The 7,188-nt window shown below is 53.0% G+C and overlaps 1 long non-coding RNA gene across 1 annotated transcript; it reads right to left on the bottom strand.

Moving 5' to 3' along the window:
- Nucleotides 1-3,948: 3,948 nt before the first annotated feature.
- LOC121817281 (uncharacterized) lies at nucleotides 3,949-5,431 on the bottom strand. Its single transcript, XR_006057121.1, has 2 exons — nucleotides 5,108-5,431; nucleotides 3,949-4,184 (listed from the first exon to the last, which is right to left on the bottom strand). It is a non-coding gene; the product is annotated as an uncharacterized LOC121817281 (long non-coding RNA).
- Between the last annotated feature and the right edge of the window lie 1,757 nt (nucleotides 5,432-7,188).

Raw genomic sequence — 7,188 nt, 5'->3', positions numbered from 1 at the left:
GTTCTAATCGGAGTCCTTATCTGAGGATCCAGGTGATCAATTTCTCTTAGAAGTCCATGCCAGGGGGGTTAAAAAAAAAAAAAATCTGTCTCTGCTAATAAACTGGTGCAGGTCCTTTCATCTGAGAAAGCCAGGGGGTCGGAGCAAACACCTGGGCTGGATTTCCAGAGATGGTGACTTTTTATTATTCTCTTTATCGTATCTGCCACTGTTGTGTGAGTCGCTCAGTCGTGTCCGACTCTTTGCGACCCCATGGACCATAGCCCTCCAGGCTTCTCTGTCCACAGGACTCTCCAGGCAAGAATACTGGAGTGGGTGGCCATTTCTTCCTCCAGGGGAATCTTCCCAACCCGGGGATAGAACCTCCGGCATTGCAGGCAGATTCTTTACCACCTGAGCCACCGTGGAGCCGGTGGAAGATTAATTATGAGCAAGCCGTGGCGTTGGGGGCACCGCATGAACGATCCTGGCTACTCAAAGTGTGGTCATTAGACCAGCAGCAACGGCATCAGCTGGGAGCCTGCCGGAAATACAGCGGCTCGGCTCCTCCCGAGACCTGCTGAGTCCAAACCTGCATTTTAACAAGATGGCCGTGGGTCTCGTAGGTGCAGTGACTGGGGCATCCTGCACCGTGGCACAGTCCCCGCCCCATCCGGGAGGTACAGATATCAGTCCGCAGAGTGAGCTGAAGCCCCTGACTCAAATCACATCACTGGGATTCTGCCTAACCCAGAGTTTGCATCTTCGCTGCTGCCCAGCCCTTCAAAAGTCGGAGGAAACACTGTGAGCAAAGCTGCAAAGGTGGGCAGGACTGAGAACCTTGGGATGGCCAGATGGTTGAGGGTGTTTCTGAGCCAACTCAACACTCTGGGCAGCTTTCCCAGAGGTTCAAGGAACTCAGAGCTGGCAGGACTCCTAGGTGCTCACGGCCAGGTGACAGTTGGCAGCCCTGGAACCAAACCCTAGTGTAGAGGGGAAGAAGCTTAGGAGTCAAATCAAAACCCACTGCCGAGCATCCTCAGGCCTGTTGATACAACCTCGCTGAGCCTCGGTTTCCTCACTTACAAATGGGGTCGAGTGTATCTGCTGTATTCTTTAGTTTCATATTTTGAATAATTTCAAACTAACCAAAAGTTGCAAGAATAGTTCACAGAACTCCCATATCCCTGCCACCCAGGCCCATCAGTGGTCATGTTACACCCCGTCTCCTTACCTTTTCTTCCTTCCTTCGTTTCTCTGTCTTTCTCCCTCCCTTCCTTTCTATATAGCACGTATTATATATTTAATATATATCACTTTATGTTTTATATGTTATTGTTTACAAATTGCCATGTACGACTTTGTGTCTTAACTGTTTGAGAGTAAATCACAGACCTGATGCTCTTTACCCCTAAATGCTTCACTGTTTCTAAGAATAAGAACATTCATTTACATAACTACAGTACAATCAACATCGAGACGATAACGTTATCTAATCTGCAAATGTTCAAATATCACCAGTTGTCCCAATAATATTTGTTTAGCAATTTTTTTTTTTTTTTGCCCAGAATCTAATCTGGGATCGTGTACTCTATTTAGCTTTCATGTCTCTTTACTTTCCTTTGATCCTGAGAACAGTTTCTCAGCCTTCATTTGTCTTTCTTTTGTAAAAACCAGTTTTGTGAGCGACTGAACTGAACTGAACTGATTCATCTTTGGCCGCGCTTCTCTCTGCGGTGGCTTCTTCTGCTGCGGAACGCAGGCTCTCAGTTGTGGGGACAGGCTCGGTTGCTCCGCGGCTCGTGGGCTCTCCCGAGACCAGGGATCGAGCCCACGCCTTCTGCGTTGGCAGGCAGAGGATTCTCTACCACGGAGCCGCCAGGGAAGCCCCTATTTGTCTTTCCTGAGAGGAGTCCGGGCCAATATTTCACAAAGCGTCCCCCAGTTTGTCTGGTGTTTCCTCCTGACTGACTCAGATAATGCCTTCTAACAAAGATTTCTCTGCAGTGGAGTTGTGTCTTTCTCCAGAGACCTCATCAAGATGTGAATTTGCCCCATTATTGGTGATGTTCACTTTTATCTCTTGGCTAGAATGGCGTCTAGGTTTCTCCACGTAAAGTTACTATTTTCCCCTTTGTAATCAGTAAATAATTTGTACGGTGAGACTGCTCTCCCATCATGCAAATATCCTCTGCCTCATCAAATGTCCCCCCACGAGGTTTAGCGTGCTTTGATGAAGATTCTTGCTCAAATCAATTGTTCCTGCCATGGTTGCAGAGGGTACCTCCTCACTCCAGTCATCCACTCTACATTTATTAGTTGGCGTTCTGTTGAAAGGATGTGGTTTCTTCTTGTGGGCCCTTTTCACTTAGAAAGTATTAATACCTATTTCAGCATCTCAGTGTAGGGCCGGCACTAACCACCTAGAGATTCCACCAGTAAAGGGCACAGCTGCCAGCAAGACTGCCTTACTTCGGAGGCCAGCTGCACTTTGGGATTCACTAGGTCACCATTCTGACCAACTGTTGCTAAGTCGCTTCAGTCATGTCCAGCTCTGCGAGACCCCATAGACGGCCTCCCACCAAGCTCCCCCGTCCCTGGGATTCTCCAGGCGAGAACACTGGAGTGGGTTGCCATTTCCTTCTGACCAACTGACTCGCTGCAAACTGGGGAGGCTCTCACAGTCCCCTTGGCTTGATAACTTGCTTAGATGACCCCTGTCCCTCAGGAGCATGTCCTCCTTGAGATCACAGTCGGGTATAGAGCATCTCAAGCAGGGCCAGCCCCACGGAGTGACATCTGGGAGCATCTTCTCCCGACAGGTCTTCAGGGGCGTCTGCTTGCTGCCAGGTCCCATGCCGAGTGGGGAGAGACCCGTGGCCTGCCCGTGAGAGGCAGGGCAGACCCCCCAGGCGATGTGGTGGGTCCCCAGCAGGATCCGAACCCCCGGGCACAGGGTTGTGGAGAGGGAGGCTACCCTGCTGGGCTGCGCCCCTAAGTGTGCACCTCATTCTCTGGGCCGTGCGGAAGCAGAGCCTGGGGCGGAGAATGAGCAAAGGCTTCTGCACGTGGTGGGGGTGGGTCACAGGGAGAGGCTGCAGACGGCAGGAGCAGGCTTTCAGAGAAGAGGCAGGAGGCGGAGGTAGCCGCTGAGGTGGGAGCTGTGGGCGTGCAGAGCAGGCGCGGATCAGTGGGAGCAGAGAGGCTGCAGGGGGGTGGGCGTCAGGGACCCCCATGAGGGCTCTGAGCACCCGCTCCCACTCCGGGTCCCACCAGTGAGAAGCCCGGTCGTGGGCATCAGTCTGAGAGGATGCCTCCTCTTCCTGCCCTACCTGGTTGCCAGTCTCCCCAAGACAGGGGAAGCCTAAAGAAATTCATACAAAGTCACGTCGTAATTAAACTGCTGAAAACCAAAAACAAAGAAAAATTCTGAAACTAGGTCAGATGCAGTGTGGCTGATTTACAGAGTCAATAATACTCCACTGTGCACACACCCTTCGTTAGCATGCTGTTTTTGCCAGGTTTCGGGTATCAGAATCATGCTGGTTGCATAAAAGGAATTTGGAAGCTTTCCTTATTACTCTACCCGTTGAAATGCTTTAAATAACATTGGTGTTATCATGTCTCTATGGTTTTGGTTGGACCTGGTGATTTTCATTTCTTTTTTCCCCTCCCTTTTTAATAGCATCTTTATTAAGCTGTTCCTCTGAAACCATCAGCACAAGCAACATGACAGACAGCCCCGTGCCCCTCAAAAGTTTCCTTGTGCCCCTTTGCAGTCTATCTTTCCCCCAACCCTGCCCCCAGGCAACCCTGACCTGCTTTCTGCTAGTCTAAATTAGTTTGCATGAGTTTGAATGGACGCCGGGAGTTGGTGAAGGACAAGGAGGCCTGGCGAGCTGCATCCCATGGGGTCGCAGAGTCGGACACAGCTGAGCGACGGAACAACAAGACATTCAGGTCCAAGTCTGAGGTTGGGTCATACGTGTTATTTAACGTTTTAAGAAACTGCCAGACTGTTTTCCAAAGGGGCCGTTTCGCGTTGCATCCCCATCAGCAGCATGCAGGCGTTCCCGTGGCTCCACGCCGTCTCCAGCGTTACGTGCGGCCGGTCCTCCTCCGACTCTGAGTGGTTGCGGTTTGACCCCTTGCTGCTTCTTCTCCTGTCTTAGGCTGGGGTGCCTAACTTGGGTGCTGCTGTTTCCCTGCAGAGTGGGGCGGGGAGTACGGACAGGGAAACCGGGAGAGAAGCAGGACGGAGCGAAAGCAAACATAAGGTGCGCTGCTGAGCTGCTCACAGCTGCGAGAGAGCAGGGGTCACCGAGCCGCGGGAAGCACCCAGGGCAGCTAACGGGAGCCACAGCACCTGGGTGGCCAGAGCGTGCGAGAGACGACGGCAGAGGAACTGGTCCCGGAGCCTCCTCCACCGCCTGTCTCTCACGGGTCCAGATTTACCCCCCGCAGCCAGAACTCCCCTGAAAGTGCGTGCCCCCTTCGGATGACTGCTGGGGAAGCCAGAAGCATCACCCCAGGGCCCAGCGCTTCCTCTGAGTCTGTAAGCTAGAGCCTCCGTGCATCCAGTCGGGCTGGACCAGGGCGTGTGGTTCCCCCTTAATTAATGGAACCGTGATGATAATGGTGGTGGTCCAAGCTTGGACCACTGCTGGGAACACAAGAAAAGGCGGTTACCCCGACCCCTGCCCTACAGGAGCTCATGGCGTGACACCACCCAAGGGAGAAGAAAGACAATGACCTCCGGAGAAGGAAGTGGCACCCACTGCAGTGCCCTTGCCTGGAAAATCCCATGGACAGAGGAGCCTGGTGGACAACAGTCCATGGGGACGCAAGGAGTCGGACACGGCTGAGCGACTTCACTCACTCAGTCTACCATGAAGGGCCCTTAGCAGGTTCTAAGCGGGGCATGATGGGAGTAGGGAAGACCCTGCGGGAAGCAGGAGGGTCAGAGGGTGGCACCGGGGTTCTCGTGGTTCCTCGGATGTGCCCTGACCCACCTGTCTCCCCACCGCACACACTGCCCTCTCGCTTGCCCTCCCTCCCCACGCCACGCGAGCTCATCCTTCCGATCTCTGTACCCCAGCTGTCGCTGACCCCAGGTCACCCCGATCACCTGCCCAAAGACCCCGCGCTTCTGTCCCGCGGCAGATGCTTGGTCCATCCCGACGCCTGTAATGCGCGAGCGATGGCCTGGAGGCGCCCATCTCCTGCACCAGACTGTGAGCTCCACTGGGTCTGGAAGGTTCTTCACTGTGCCCCAGAGCATGGCCCAAGTGCCTGGTGAGTACCAGGCCTGGACAGGAGAGTTGGAAAATGAACAGACGCCCGAGAGAAAACACTCTCTGGGGCAGAATATCCAAAACCTCTCCATCCTGAAGCGGCAGGGAGGAGAGAGAGGTCACCATCTTCCTTAGAACTCTTCCCTCGAGGACAAACTGGTCCCTCCCCGGAAGCCCCCAGGACTCTAGCCTGAGAACACATTTAATTCAACTGACAGATAACCCATCCCACCAGCCCTGGCTGAGCAGAAGGTTCGTAAGGAGAGACCAACACTGACGTGGAACACTGAGTTCCCAACACGGACTTCTCCTGCAGGGTTTTCATCATCCATGTGAACAAGGAATGCTTTTCACAAGCCTTGCTTCATAAACAAGTCTGTGATCAGAGGCAAACAAACAGCCCCTGTGTGGACATCTGACATCTGGAAGGCTTCATCTGAGCAGCCCCAGGAAGACTGCGCAGAGAAGCAACAGGGAGCTGGAAGCAACCAACACCCTGGCGGCCTTATTTTACTGCCCCGAATAGGGCAGTCACTGGCATCCCTCTCCTCCCTCTCCCGGAAGCCCTCCTCTCACGCGGAGCTCCTGGCGTACCCAGAGCTGTCTGTGGGCTCCTGTGTCCGTCTGTCTCTCACTCCTGCTACTCACAAGTTCAGTGAGGGCGAGGGCAGAGCTTGCTCACCCACTGTGTTCCCCTGGAGCTCAGAGCTTGGCACAGAGTTGGCTCCATCGGTGTCTGCTGATTGGATAAGCAAAGGTGAAAGGTCGCGCTCTAAGTGCGAATGGAGAGGGCAGAGAGGCTGCGAACGGGCTCTTGTACCAGAAGGGTAAAGCTGGAAGCCTAGCAGAGAGGCGGAGTGGAGGCCGGTGGGATTGTGAGCCTCTGGACCAAGCCACACCTGAAGCCTTTGTCATCACTGGGGTTTTCAGCCATTTGTATCAGAATATTTCCTTTGTCCTTTAACCCAGGTCCACACAAAGACTTTTACATAAACGTTCATAGCATCTTTATTCATAATAACTAAAAACTGGAAATAACCCAAGTGTCCATCAACAGGTGAGTGAAGAAACCAATGGAGACATACCCACACAGCAACTTTATCTGATAGACTACTACTCGGCAACTCAGGAATAGCAGGAGCAAACTACGGATGCGCGCAATGGTGCTGAGGAATTGCGTGAACCGCGTGCTGGGCTTGAGAAGCCAGATTCACCCGGTTACATGTTGTGTGATTTCATTTAAAGGAATCTGTAGGATGGCTTAACAACACTGTGATAGGACTCAGATCAGGGCTTGGAGTTGGGAGCTGACTGGAAAAGGACATGAAGGAACTTTCTGAGGAGCTGGAAATGTTTTCTATCTTCATCTGGTTGGCAGTTACATGCATGTACACATATGTAAGAGCCAGGAAGCGGTATATTAAAAATATATTCATTTTACTGTGTGTAAATTATACCTTAAATTTTCTTATGAAGATTGGATTAGATTCTATCTGAAATCTTTCTAATTCTCTTGAGTTTAGGGATTTCGGTGCAGAGTACAGCTAATTACTTATTTCTCTGGGCTCCTTTGGAGGCAGGGGTCTGTAGCTAGAAAGACAGAGACGCAGAGAGACAGGGACAGAGATGCAGAGAGACAGAGACAAGACAGAGACCCAGAGAGACAAAGGCAGAGACCCAGAGACAGAGATAGAGACCCAGAGAAACAGACGAGGGAGCGCAGGTCGCGGCCTGCTGTGCCCCCGCCAGGCGCTGGGCTCCCTGTAAGGGTCGCCTGGGCACCGCACTTGTCCCTGGGCCTCCCTGGCCTCCCGCTGCGCCCGCCCTCTGCAGGTGGCCCTCCTGCACAGCCCAGAAGGGGCCCGTGATGTGCGCTCACTCCTTCCCAGCCTGTCGGCCGCCCCCAAGCACCGGG

The sequence above is a fragment of the Ovis aries genome, chromosome 19 (genome assembly GCF_016772045.2).
Source record: "Ovis aries strain OAR_USU_Benz2616 breed Rambouillet chromosome 19, ARS-UI_Ramb_v3.0, whole genome shotgun sequence".
Taxonomy (NCBI): domain Eukaryota; kingdom Metazoa; phylum Chordata; class Mammalia; order Artiodactyla; family Bovidae; genus Ovis; species Ovis aries.
The sequence above is the reverse complement of the archived record's forward strand: the minus strand, read 5'-3'. Positions and strand labels throughout refer to the sequence as shown.